Below are 15,187 nucleotides of genomic sequence, written 5' to 3'. Positions count from 1 at the left end.
CTATTAATTATGAGCAGGTCAGAGTTGCTGAAGGTCGAGCATTAGTGCCATTGAAATTCTAATTATAAACAGATTAGAGAGTTACGCTCCTTTATGACGCTTATTAGATAATTACTTGGAGTGAGGAGTTTAGTGAAGTGAAGGAGCCGTGACCACACAAGATAAAAACTGAAGAGCACACGCGTGGGGAAACAGCATTTCAGAAACATACAGGTTCACATATAGTAATAAACGACCTGCTGAATAATCATAAGAAGAACAAAAGCACAGACAGAAATAGAAAAGGTTGTGGCTAGCATTATTAATAAATGTGTAGTTCACCCGAAAATGAAAATTCTGTCATTATTTCTGTATGAGGGTCTTTCTTCTGTTGAACACAAATTGAGATATTTTGAAGGATGTTTGTAACCACATAACTGCTGGTAGCCGTTAACATCCATAGTATTTTCTCCCCGTAATATGTACAGTAAGTCAATGGGGACCATCGACTGTAAATTATGACATTTTCATTTTTGAGGGAACTAGATAGCAAGCAACAATTGAATCAAAGTTTAAATTACTTATTGTAAATGTTAATTACTTAAAAAATAAATAAATTAAAAAAAATTAAAAAAATAATTAGCAAAGCACCATTATTGTGATCAGTGTTTGCATTAGTTGGGCTCTTGACTTTTTGTACTTTAATGCTAGGTTTTCATTGTCATTTCCAACAATGTGCTTAATGAACTTACTGCATGATTAGTATCATCTTAGACCTGTGCACATGGCTCAATTATTTGTATTGCAGTGTAATTTAGTCCACCTTAATTAAATGTGAAAGGTATGCAAATGTTGTGCTACTACAGGTATTGTGAACAATGCCACTTGAATGTGTACAGAAACGTTTTGCATAGCCTTCAGCAATCAGGACATTTGAAATTAAATTACTGTTACATTTAAAATAAATAAAACATAGATGGGGCTTTCCCGATAACTTTCTGCGATGCCACCATCTTTATTTAACTTACTGCATTACTGCATGCTGAAGCTGACATCACCAGCGAAAAACTCTACACCAGTATCTAGTGGACTGTAAATAAATTGATTTTATTATTCTACCCAGTGGTATAATAACAGATTGATACTTGGCATCTGTGTGTTGATTCAGTGCTGTATCGATTTGTCCCCCACCCCTTCTAATATACTGTAGATTCCCAATCTGTACCAGTACTGCAAATTACAGGGTAAATAATATTCCACCGATATTTCAAACATTTGCAATACGAACACTCTTCTCACTAGTGTGTGGACAGAAGCATCTGATGAGAAAGAACATTAGGTGTTGTGTTGTGAGCTGGATGATGGTCGACTCTTTGAGGGTGAGGTCATGCGCTCTACTAAGGGAGCTTACAGGAGCAGATGAGGTTACTACACTGAATTATCTTCCTGGTTTTTCACCAGCTGACTACAAATCCCAGTGGATTGGCCTCCAAACCCTAGCTAAGGAGCCGGTTGAAACGCTTTAGTCCAGTCAGCACTTCACACAGAGAGCAGAAGTCAAGGCAAACCCAGCTCTTGAAAGAGTCCAGCGCTCAGATGTCCTAACACATCACACACATATTTTAATTGTGAAGCAGGAATAGAGGAAAATGGCCATAAGCTACAATACTCAACACAAATAGGATCATAAGTCAATGAAGCTGATGCTGGGGTGGTATCGTTGTTTTCCAACACATCTCGAGTTGTCCTGAAGGAATTAATCTCACTGCTCAAATCAAACGTCTATTTGGAAGTTGCAAATGGCTCTTTAAGGTGTTTACCCTTTTACTCAAAGCCAGCTGTAATTAAAAGTAGTTGTTTGTGCATGGCTCCGAGGAGCTATTTCTTTCTTGTCTCAAGACTGATGGATAAACACAAGGTAAAACAGACCAAACATGTCCCCTGGTGTTTTGGTTCATTCCCTTCACAGAACATCCCTGGATGTCCTTGTAAATGCAATAATTAAAATGATTACCGCTGTGCACGACTGTGCATATAAACGTGAGTTGCTGGTTGTTCTTGCATTGTTATCACAGAGAGAAGGGGTGTTTAATTTTGCTGCTAATCACCTGGAGCACACCAGCTCACCTTCAAAGCACCGCAATGAAACCCTTACCTGGAGAGCACACATGATGCATGCAAGCGCTAACATGCGCTGGGCTCAGCAGCTCTCACATGCATCCTGTAAGATGGATGGCCAGCTAATATTACTAAACACTGCTGAGTAATAGTGTCTAAACACTTCTGAACACGCTATTGTTTTTGCATGTCTGGACACATGTTGAAGGAGTTTTTAATACAGAGCTCTATCTAACACTAATCTGCCGTGTTTCAAAGTGTTTCCTTAAGTGCAACATAATTATATAAACACAATATAATCAAGTATTTTACTGTAGCTGAAGCTTAAAATAATCTGCTTGGCTTCTGAACTGCTGAGATATTACCAAACTTTCTGCTTAGGAGAAACCTGTTTAACTGATTGGCTTGTGACTATTTAGTTTGCTTGACCAGCTTCAGTTTGTTTGAGTCGTACTGAGCTGTAAATGTGGCCAACTAGCCTGGAACTACTTCATATCCGTGAAATTCACATTAACCAACACCGCAGTATCAACCTCTGAACATCTTGTTTTTATACAGGGCTGCAACCAGTATTATTATGATATAAATGCCTGACAAATGTACTAAAGCAGCAGTTATTTCTGTATGTGCCATTAGATAATAAATCTGTAATAAACCATGTATTGGTTAGTTGTGCTAAGCTTCGGCTCAAACAGTTTTAAATGTTTTATCTGTAAATAGGCCATTGTAGTTTTGTCTTAGTTTACTTAGTTAAGCAAATTAACTACAAATTAGCCATGACTTTGCTACACTAACCATAGTTTAAACATGGAATTTAAAGTAAAAAAATAAAAATAAAAACTAAATGAAATAAGAATAAACCTTACTGTATTTTTTTTTTTGCTATAATAAAATCATAGTTAATTTTTGTAATGGGAAATATGATTCATGTTTTCTATAACGATATTGTAATAGTGCATTTATTGATGCACTATTTTTGACATTTAGGCAATTTACAAAGTATTGTTTGGTTAAAACGTGAGTATTAAACTTATGTGAGAGACAGAGAGATATCAGGACATCATAAAGAGACTGAAGACTTAAATGGAGGTGAAGGTGCCATTCAGGAGAGAACTCTTAATTATTTTGCTTGTCCCCAGCATAAGGAAGGATTTATGTATTTATGTATTTATTTATTTATTTATTTATTTATTTTTTTTATTTTTTTTTATTTTTTTTTTTTTTAATTATTTTTTTTATGATTGCCATACAACAAACAGGGTTGTGTGTGTTTCAGAATCTGTTGTGGGTGTATGAGTGTGAGATTAGTCATCAAGAGTGGCAACCAGACAGTTAAAGCCCTGGACATCTACACAAAAGCTGAAATATTCATCATCCGAATTAGAATGAACCTCAGGTTACTGTGCTGGAACTGTCCCGGCCGTTAATTACTAAGTTTGTAAATGACTGAATCTTGGAAATAAAGTATCTGCTGAACATTAGTTGTGCTGGGTGTGACTGGGAGAGATAGACACAGCTCAGCGTCCCTCACCACTGCAGCTCTGAGATTAACCACAGAGTGGCTCAATTAATCCATGTGAAGTGACACGAAAATTGAATAGAAAAGAAGTAGAGCGCACACTGAAGAGGGAGAGACAGACAAACATCGCTTTCAATCATGTGCGCAAAAGACGGTGGGGAGTGAAATTAATTGACCTCCCTGGTTTCAATTAAACAAAAAAGGACACAAAGCAAAATGTACATCTCTATGCCTGTAGGCTGCTAAAGAGAGAGGGAATCTGAAGCTGAACAGTTCCCTTTACTTCCATAATGTGGAATGATATGTTCACAATACTAGTCAAAAATAAAATACAATCAAATTTCATTCTATTGACTTTGATCAACTAATCACATTAAAAACACTTCTATGCAGTGCTGGGGAATAACCGTCTGGATTAACCAGATTACAAAAACAAAAACAAAAAAAAAAGATATAATAATAATACCAATGTAAATATATATATATATATATATATATATATATATATATATATATATATATATATATATATATATATATATATATATATAAAACACACACACACACACACACACATCAGACTGTAGTTGCTTGTTTATAGATTAGGCAGTTATTTGTTATTTATTGATTCTCCTTAATATTATTCCTTTCTGAAGAAAAAAAAAAAAACCTATCACTGATATTGTGATATTTTGCATACAAAAAAAAAAAAAAAAAAAAAAAGTTAACAAATGACCACCACATTCGCATTTTCACTGTTTTCTAATATCAGTTAATGGTCACAGTAACATGCAGTTAAAATAAATAAAAATCTGTATCAACTTGTGAAATCCCTGTAGTTCCTTCACAAAACAAAGTTAGGTCAAACATATCCAAAAGCAATCAAAAAGTAGTCAGATTGTATTACATACAATGAGTAACGCACACTAAAATTTATTTTTACTCAGAAATTGTTAGTCAAATAATGACAAAGAAACAGGAAGTAGCGCATTGAATTAAACTTGAAATTTTAAAGTAGTAGAACTGAAATAGAATCTTCTTTTAAAATATAATACACTATGTTAAGTTACTTCATAATTTAAACTGACCGATAATTTTCCTGTTTAACACCATAAAGCTGCTTTGACTCAATCTGTTTTGTATAAACCTCTATATAAAAACATGTGACTTGATATAAGATGAATTAATATTATTTTCTGTTGGCCTGAATCTAGTATTTTTTATAGCGTTATAAATGGTGAAAGAACAGAAGAGTGAAATGATGCAAGTCGGATTCAAACATGCACAAGTGTCAAACACTACATGCACACAATGGCTCTGACAACAATTTATCATTCACATATGAATGTGCATGCTTACACAAGCTACAGTAGTAAAATTTATATCATGTAACATAACAGCCGGGCAACTGTTAAGCTTGCATTTAGACATCAGAAGGGACAGATTACCTACAGATTTATCAGAAGAGCATGATGTCTCAGGTAATTACAACCCCGAAAACAACACAAAGAGTGAAGTCTCAGTGCCACCCACGCTCTAAGACTTCATGACTGCATGATTAAAATGATACTTAAGTCTAAAAACCCTCTGAGCCATAAATACACCAACAACCCTTCTGCAAACCTTTGGTCAACAGCCCAACTATAACCCTATGAGTGGGAGAAAGATGGCACTATATCAAAACAGAGATGAACTTAGTATGCCCATCAACTACTGCCTTTAATTATATCCTATTACATGTAGATGGGTACAAACCTGGCTTTTGTGAAAGCTTACATTCCTTTGCATTTGGTCGTACGCAGTACAAGCTGGGGCAAGCGCAATGTAAAGTGTGAATGTGTTTGCAGATCACATTTGTCAGTTTAATCAGTCAATCACAAGATAATAATTCATCTCACATTTCCATGAGTAGTTGAATGCAGGTAGATCCTGGACAAGTTCACATCAAAAGCCAATTTGAATTCACATGGCATTGGTTTCTGGGTGTAGAAACCCTCGATATCCAATAGCCGGCTGTTTTAGCATCATATGGAGGCAGGGCTCTATTAACAGACTCGTCTAATGGGTCCCTAAAGGACAGCATATTTGAAACAGAGTGGGCTAACAGAAGCATAAAGGGTTAATTTAGCTAGGCTCAGGTGAGTTAATTATTCTTTTTGCCTAGTTCACTGCACATCCATAATGATTATTAACTAGCCTAAAATACTCGAGGACCGCTGGGAGCTTACGGATAAAAACACACACAGAGGGTTGGATGGAAGGGGATCATTATTCTAATGAGAAAGCTGTAAAACTCTCCAATCACAAAGTCACCACAGTAATCTTCTGGGAGCATGAGGGGTCATAGTAGTTCCCCCCTCTGGAGCCTTGAGTGTAGCTGAGAATGGGTGCTGATTAAAGCACATTCAGGCATGGATCCTCACTCCTGCGTGTGTTTAAAGACTGGGATAATGGCCATTCAGCTGTTCTGTGCTCGGGATCACAGCACACCAGCAGACACCAGCTTCCACAAGAGACGAGAGACACAGAGGCAGGAAAGGCGTGACAGAAGAACTGAACAGAAAATTTTATTTACAGGTGCATTTCAATTATTTTGAATGTCGTGGAAACGTTCATTTATTTCAGAAATTCAACTCAGTTTGTGAAATGTGTAGTAAATAAATTCAGTGCACACAGCCTAAAGTAGTTTAAGTCTTTGGTTATTTTAATTGTGATTATTTCGGCTCACATTTAACAAAAACCCACCATTTTGCTATCTCAACAAATTAGAATATGGTGACATGCCAATCAGTAAATCAACTCAAAACACCTGCAAAGGTTTCCTGAGCCTTCAAAATGGTCTCTCAGTTTGGTTCAATAGGCCACACAATCATGGGGAAGACTGCTGATCTGACAGTTGTACAGAAGACAATCACTGACACCCTTCACAAGGAGGGCAAGCCACAAACAGAAGAAGAAATGCACTGTTGCCCAGACTAGAGCAAGTTGTATTTCTTTTGGAAACCAAGGTCCTAGTGTCTGGAGGAAGGGTGGAGAAGTTCATAGCCAAAGTTGCTTGAAGTCCAGTGTTAAGTTTCCACAGTCTGTGATGATTTGGGGTGTAATGTCATATGCTGGAGTTGATCCATTGTCACTGCACCCATTTACCAAGAAATCTTGGGGCACTTCATGCTTCCTTCTGCTGACCAGATTTTTGAAGATGCTAATTTTATTTTCCAGCAGGATTTAGCACCTGTCCACACTGCCAAAAGCACCAAAAGTTGGTTAAATTACCATGGTGTTGGTGTGCTTGACTGGCCAGCAAACTCACCAGACCTGAACCCCAGAGGGAATCTGTGGGCTATTGTCAAGAGGAAAATGAGAAACAAGCGACCAAACAATACAGATGAGCTGAAGGCCACTGTCAAAGAAACCTGGGTTTCCATAAAACCTCAGCAGTGCCACAAACTGATCACCTCCATGACACGCTGAGTTGAGGCAGGAATTAAAGCAAAAGGAGCCCCTAACAAGTATTAACTACGGTAAATGGACATATTTTCCAGAAGGCCAACAATTCACTAAGAAAACAAATGAAGTATTCTAATTTGTTGAGTTGGTGGGTTTTTGTTAAATGTGAGCCAAAATCATCACAATTAAATAATTCAGACTATGTGCAATTAATTTATTTAATTCACAAGTTTTACAAGTTGAGCTGAATTACTGAAATAAATGAAAGAAAGGGAAGTTTTAAGTGACAATCTACTAAAATATCAGTTTGTTCTTCACACAAAGCTACCATAATCCTTCAAAAGACATGAATCACATGCACTATTGTTATAGTGAACTTGTAATGTATAATCCATTTATTAATAGTGTTTTTCAGAGCCAGACCATTATATGAACTGTTGCTGGAGAACATGCTTGTCGCTCATTTAGGATGGGTTTCAATCAATGTGATGGTAAGTCAACAATGACACAGTTGTCATTTTGTCTTGAATAAGGCATCAGATCATAACCTGGTAAAACACACAATTTCTTGTCCTGGCAGGAGGCCACATTCAGAGAGGAGCAGGTCATGCTTTCAGAGATCTGTACCTCTAACTGGGCTCACAATGCGGTTTTACACAATTACACAAGAGGTGTAATTGACAGCAGCATCAGTGGTGCAGCGCTATTCTGACAGGCTTCATGGTGCCGTGATTAATTACCACACGGCTTCTCTGGGCTTTCCAATTTCCTCTGGCTTTCAGTTCAGGGCTGAAGGTGATAGTACAGTAACTCCTGAGATGTCTCTCCTTCTCTATCCTCCAGCGGATCAGAGCAGAAGTCAGCCAAACAAGGGCTGCCGTTATAGGCTATGTAATGCCTTTCACTGCTCTGAATGTTAACTGCTGCTCATATTCAGCAGTGCAGGTGAGATTATCTGCACTCGAAGAAATCACTGCTGCTTTTTTAGCTCCACTCCCAGGGTGGGTAAGTTTTAATTTATTATTTGCAAGACTGTTATCATGGAGTTCGCTATCATGGGCCTCTTCATTAATCACAGCAAGGCTTCATTTATTCCCTGATATCTGCAGGGTCCTGGCACTGATGTACATGTGGGTCTGTTTATCATGAGCAAAAACGGAAAAAAGTTGGAAGAGAGATAAGTTTATCCCAGCTTACGTTCCCAACACTCAGTGAGGTATTTTTATTAACTGTGTTGCTTCCATTATGGTTCATTTTCAAGTTGTTTTCCTTCCTCTGTAGTTACATTACATAATTAACTTGTCCAACATTAGTTACGAGCAAATAAAGATTTTCATGGAAACATTTGTATTGGAAACAAATTTGTAATTTGAATTCATGCATTACTTTTATATTCCACTGGTAGTCATGATGCATAATTTTGCTCTTATTCTTATCTCTTTTCATAACTTTTTATATTCTGAATAACGTTCATGTTATGTATGGTAACCCTCGTTCCATAAGGAGGGAATGGAAACGTCATGTCAGTGACCGACAAATTTGGATATCGCTTCAATAGACCAATCTACTTTGAGTGTAAACTAAGCGAGCCAATGCACACTGGCTTCCAATTATTCCATTCAGCTGCAGCTGATCACAGCTTTAGAATAAGAAGGCAGCAGGTGCAATGCATAACAGGTTTTCGCTGAGGAGCCGAGTCAGTGACCTGGCCACTCAGCGGTGGTACAGTAACCATACATACCCGAGACATTCCCTTTCAGTTGGTCATTCTCAATGGCTCCCAACGAGTAGTTCCATTCACCATTGTTGAAGCTCTACCCACTCAGTGAGATTGGATAACACTGGGAAAACATACCCATTCCACATTGGAACAGGGACGCTGCAGAACTTCCATCCTTCCTGAAGGAGGTCTCGGGAGCAAGTACACATATGAAAATCTGTTTAGGTGCATATGGAAATTAGAGGTGATTGAAACCCTCTTGGAAAATGACAGAAGTCTGCTGGGGAAACACGAGCTGTAAGGCTATACCTTAGACTTTACACACAGGTCTCTCACAAAGAACACAGCCTTCTACCAGTTCTCAAGGATTTAGCAAGTGATGGCCTGGTGCTGGATGCTCCACCACGTCTGGGTGCCGAGGGAACAGAGGACCTCGACAGGGTCTACGATATGGACTCTCAGGAGAGGTTTTAGCAAGCCGACACTAAAGTGAAAAAGTGAAGTGACATTCAGCCAAGTATGGTGACCCATACTCAGAATTTGTGCTCTGCATTTAACCCATCCGAAATGCACAGAGCAGTGAACACACACACACACTGTGAGCACACACCCGGAGCAGTGGGCAGCCATTTATGCTGCGGCGCCCGGGGAGCAGTTGGGGGTTCGATGCCTTGCTCAAGGGCACCTAAGTCGTGGTATTGAAGGTGGAGAGAGAGCTGTTCATGCACTCCCCCCACCCACAATTCCGTCCGGCCCGAGACTAGAACTCACAACCCTTCGATTAGGAGTCCAACCCTCTAACCATTAGGCCACGACTTCCCCTGGGCCAGGGCCTCTCAGTGCTACTACCCATTAGAGGTGAGAACACATGAGGATACCAGCTCCACACAAAGTCTATAGACTCTACGAGCCAGCGCCCAGGAGGTTGCAACACTTCTAGTAGAGTGAGTGATTTGGCCCAGATGATTTTTGCTATCTGGGATTGCACCTGCTGTCTTCTTATACTCATGCTGTGATTAAGGGCAGCTGGATGCAGTAATTACATGCCAGTGTGCATTGGCTTGCTTAGTTTACACTCGAAGTAGATTGGCCTATCGAAGCGATATCCCAATTAATCTGTCACGACATGATGTCAAGAGTGACTGACTGAAAGTGAACAACTTTTGCAAACAAATAGCATTTTTATGAAACAGAAAGGTTCTGCTGATGTTAAGGATTCTTTACGGAACTATTTAGACAAAAAAAAAAAAACGGCATTGTGAAGCACTTTTATTTTTAAGAGTGTAGATACTTTGGATGTTTAATTAATTGTGTTTTGATACAATATATAAACTGAAATATAATTTTTTTTAAATACTTTTTGCACTAGAGGGCTGCATTAGGATTGGGCTACCGCAGGACCCAACGCAAATCTTGCGGGAGCGGGCGGTCTTACCTTTGATGTGAGTAGGAGTGGGCGGACAGAGCATTTACCGGGAGACCCGTGGGGAACAGTGGTGTGTAGTTGGAATGGAGAGCAAAAGGCTTTTATTTTGAGCATTCCCGCTAGAGCATGTGAGCGGAGCAGAGTGGTAATATTTCCTTAAGAGTGCTAAGCACCTTTTGAAGATTCTGCTCGTTCAACCCAGTCCATAATCTAAGCCTTCTTTAATTGCATTTGATGACAAAAACATTGCTGGAGCGCCGGGAGTGGAACACATAGGTTGCTGGAGCGGGCGGGCCTGACCATACATTCAGCAGGAGCGGGCGGGTGCGGGTTTGAGAAAACAGTCCTGCACAGGACTCTACTTTGCACTACTTTATTAAGTTTGTGTCAAAAGCAGGTTTGTTGAGTTTTACTCTCATTCTCAATCTCACAAAAATGTGGTGATTAAGTAAACATTCAGTTAAAAAAGGTTTCATGTGGTCATTATTATTATTATTATTATTATTTTATTTTTTTCCATCCCACAAATAAAAATGCTAATTTAATTTAATTTAATTTAAAGCAAATATATGATCTTTTGTTACCTCCTACACTTTCATTCATTATTGACATTAAATTTTCAAGATAAATAGTTCCCATTGTGACAGCTTTCCTCATACAGTGTTACACTCTCTTGCAACATTTTGCTTATTAATAATAATAATATTATTACTATGAATAATAATAATAATAATAATAATAATAATAATAATAATAATAATAATAGTAATGATAAATATGTAATTATTATTATTATTATTATTATTATTATTATTATTATTATTATTGTATTTTTATAAATATTGACCCATTTTGATGGCATAATAGAAGGGTATAATTCCACAGATTATATATCCTGTCAGATTTCAAATTTACATTTATTTGACCAAGTTTCAATTTGCAGTTTCACATACTGGAACACACTTTCTCTGTTGGTGGATTCTGTTTAACTAGTGATGTCTTGCTCATAAAGAGCCACATTATCAAATCATATGGTTCGGTGTCTTATCCCTGCGATGCGTCTGTGGCAAGGGACATATGGGACAGTACAGGGACGGGTGTGAATATCCCATGACCCCTAACAGATCAGGGGTCGCACTGACAGACGGCCTTGAACTGTAAAGAGCTAATCCTGTTTGGCTGCCCTGCTGAAGTCCTCCTCACCGGGACACAGCCCTGCTCTCATCCTGGTGCTTCACATGCTAATCAAACTGAGAGAGAGCAACCAGAGATCTGCTCATAATGCTGGCAGGATACCAGTGGAACATGCACACGTTATATTAACCATCAGGCAATGGTAAAAACAGACAATCCAATTAAACAAAGGCATAGTAATCTTTATAACACCCTATCAACTTTAGAGATGTCTTCATTAATAATCACATTGCGATAACTGTGACGTTCTGAAGACCAGTGCCTCTGGTCCTTAGTGTTACCATGTGTTAAAACAAAGTGTAGTATAGTTTTAAATATATTTTTTTAGACAGTAGATTGTTTAGAGTGCAACACATTGGTTGGTCAGTAAATGGACTGTGAGTGGTGCCATGCAATATATCAACATGAATTGTTAATTAACATAATTGACGTTCTGCAAGTGAACGTCGCTTGATTGTTCATCCCAAAGAAGCATAAAGTCACTTTTACAGTTTTTTTTAAATTAAATGTTCCCTTCTGGTGGAATGAACTCCCCAACTCAATCCCAGCAGCTGAGTCCTTAGCCATCTTCAAGAATCGGCTTAAAACACATCTCTTCCATCTTTATTTGACCATCTAACTTTAACACTCACTATTCTAATTCTATTCTTTAAAAATCTAACTACCTTTCTAATCTTTTTGTATTCTATTTTCTTTTCATTTATTATAGTATTTAAAAGCCCTTGCTACGTGTACTGTGTTTAAGCTGAGACTGGCTATTTTGTTGTTTTTGATTGCTTCCATTGTCCTCATCTGTAAGTCGCTTTGGATAAAAGCATCTGCTAAATGAATAAATGTTGAAATTGACATTTCAATAGGGCTTATTTATAATTATATTTATAATTATATATAATTTATATATATTTATATTTTATACTTTATTTTTGTTTTGTTTACAGTATAATACCATTACAACAATTGTTTATTGTAATGTCTATATTTAATAATCATTTTAATAAATAATAAATATTTATTTATTTATTTAGTTAGTTATTCAGTTAGCTATTGTTTTTATATCACAAAAAAACTAAAACAAAAACATTGCAGTGTCAGTTTGTTTTTGCAGGCCATCTGACAGCATTTGTGTTTTATCGAAAGGTTTGGTCATCAGCTTTCTCTGATTTCAGAAGCAAACTCAGCCTTCGAACAAATGCACACACTGGTGTGACAAACATGCATTTTCCAAAATTGTTTAACAGCTTCTACTGTTGATTTTTTCTTTCCTTTTAACCCTTTTTCGCTGTTCTTCTGTAATGGTATCCCTCTCTGGAGTGCTGTGCTATGTTTGTGTTTTCAGTGAGTTTCTCAAATGCCCTAATTCTCCCTGTATCAACAATCCTTTGTGTGAAGCCGGTGGAGAGGGATTCCCCAGCTGTGAGCTCGAGTGTGTGCGCGCTCCAGCATCCCTCAGGCAGAGAGATGCAGATTACTGAAGCAAGTGAATGGAAGGTTAAAAAATGCATTATTAAAAATAAACGGTGCAAGAGAGACGCGAGAGCGAGAGACGGTGGAGGAAAGGGAAACTTCAAACGGTGATGTTTAGCATTGCCGTAATACAACATGACAGGTTTATAAAACTTGCCACTCTCAATTGAAGGGCTGGAAATTGACTCCGGCAGCGGTAAGTGATGGCATATTCAACTTTAAAAAATGGCTTTAATGACGCCGTTATTGTGTTAGAGAAATGGAAATAAAACTTTAATTCCCTCGGTGAAGAACGATCCTGCATGCTTCAATGTGCACATGCTAAAAAGTGATTCTCATAGCAGATTCCCATGGCCATGCATGCGCTCCTGACGATTTAGAAAATCTCCCCCTCTCCCTCGTTTTCGGTTTGCAAAGGTAATGAGAAGCTAATGAGGCTTGACTTGAATTTTTTCAGCACTCCACTCCTGGCAGTTTCCCAGAGGAGCTGAAGGAGATGTTTAGCTTCTATAGAAGTGGCGCTGACGGATGGATAGATGGATGCAGGGCTGTGTTTGCTCTCCATTCACTGCACACGAGGGGAGGGTGGAGAGATCGGGCTCGGAAACTCAAGGAGGGAGAGAATGGGTATAAAGAAGGGAAAAGAAATCAGCACTCTTAAAGTCAGATGAAATCCAGACGGCAGGCTGAAAAGAAAAGTCCGTATCAGCCTGAGACTCCTATGGATGCTGTGCTCTGAATAATGCAGACCTGATGATGTGCGGACCTTCACAGTGTTAAGACTGTCACAGATCTGGAAGTGAAAAGAAACCCAGTTGGGGAGGCTACTTTGAAAGTGCAGCTTCCCAAGCAACAAACTATCATTTAACCACGTAAAGCCTCATATATGAAAAAACAGCGGTGATAACCTTACTTTCTTTTTTTATCTTTTTTTATGAGTTTATTGAGCCTAATCAGAAAAAAAAAATAGTGGCACAATAAATGCATCAGGGTCTCATATAGTCCGATATAGTGAGAATATGAAGGATCAAATCTCTTAATTGTATTCAGAGACTGAAACTTAGCAATTTGGTGTGGATGCTGATATTTATATGATTAAATTCTGATGCTTGTGATGTAAATCATTGTGATCTTTATAACAGTAGAGCAGATACTGAAATACAATGATCTAAACATGAGTCTGTGCTCTATATCTCCAGTAATGTGTGTCAGTGAAATGAGATGTTAATGATCCGCACATATAACACAGTGATGGAGAGCTGAAGAAATCAAGGCTCCTCAGAAGATGTGAGATGTTCTGGAGGCTTGAGAAGATCATTCCTCCGCTGAGGAACAGTGAAAGTAAAGCTTCTGGAAACAAACGCTCCTCACAAGATCAGATTTGAGACTCAAAAACATGATTGATGGGGAATCAAGTAAAGCTGAGCTGAGTTCATCTGGAGATATCACTGACCTTATTCTGACCTTTACTTGATCACAATCAGACAAGATCTGACACAAGAAGCTCCAGCTGAAGATGGACGTGTACAGTTACACTAAATAGCTTTTACTGGAAACAACAAAAACAAAAAGGCCTGTTACCAATCAAAGTAAAGGATGTGGTAAATGTTAGGCACATCTGCATGCAGAACTAGTGTATGTGATCCTAAATGAGCAGCAGTGGAATAGTCTTCCCCATCCACCGGCAGGCCAGGATGACTTCTTTAGCACAGAGGACAAAGTCAGCCCTGTGCCGAGGTTCGGCCGGTCTAATGAAGTCGTAGCAGACTCTCGGGCTGATAGACCTGTTAATGAGCTCCGCTCCTGTGACGGGAGACGGAGGGGGAAAGGGATGTTTCAGGTAGGCGCCAGCACCGAGTCGGATCATTAGCGTAATTTAAGCAGAAAAGGTCTTTGTTTCTCGCAGAATAGGCTGGGAAGGGACCTTGAGGCCTCTCAAAAGCATTTTGCTGGCACGCACGTCGAGAATTGATTGTCTTTGTTGTGGTAATCTGAAATTAATTTGCACTTGAACCCATCTTTCTTCCAGGATCAATTTAAAACACTGTTATAATTATGTGAAACCGAGAGCAGACACTGATATGACGAGACGGAATATTTTAATTCCCCAGGTACTTAAGAGCCTTTTTTTCCCTGACTTATCTTGCGAGGTAATAAAACAAAACGTTCCTCGTGCATAGGCTTAAGGGAGAGGTATTTGCCGGAGGGGTAACAGTAATAACCGCTGTATTGCTACACGTTTACCCGTGTAGCCTCTCAGTAGGTCATCGCTTTCTTTCAAACACACAGAACTTGTGTTAATGTGAGCCGAAGCTCTGCG

Source organism: Carassius gibelio, chromosome B16, assembly GCF_023724105.1.
Source record: "Carassius gibelio isolate Cgi1373 ecotype wild population from Czech Republic chromosome B16, carGib1.2-hapl.c, whole genome shotgun sequence".
Lineage (NCBI taxonomy): Eukaryota > Metazoa > Chordata > Actinopteri > Cypriniformes > Cyprinidae > Carassius > Carassius gibelio.
This window is presented reverse-complemented; position numbering follows the sequence as displayed.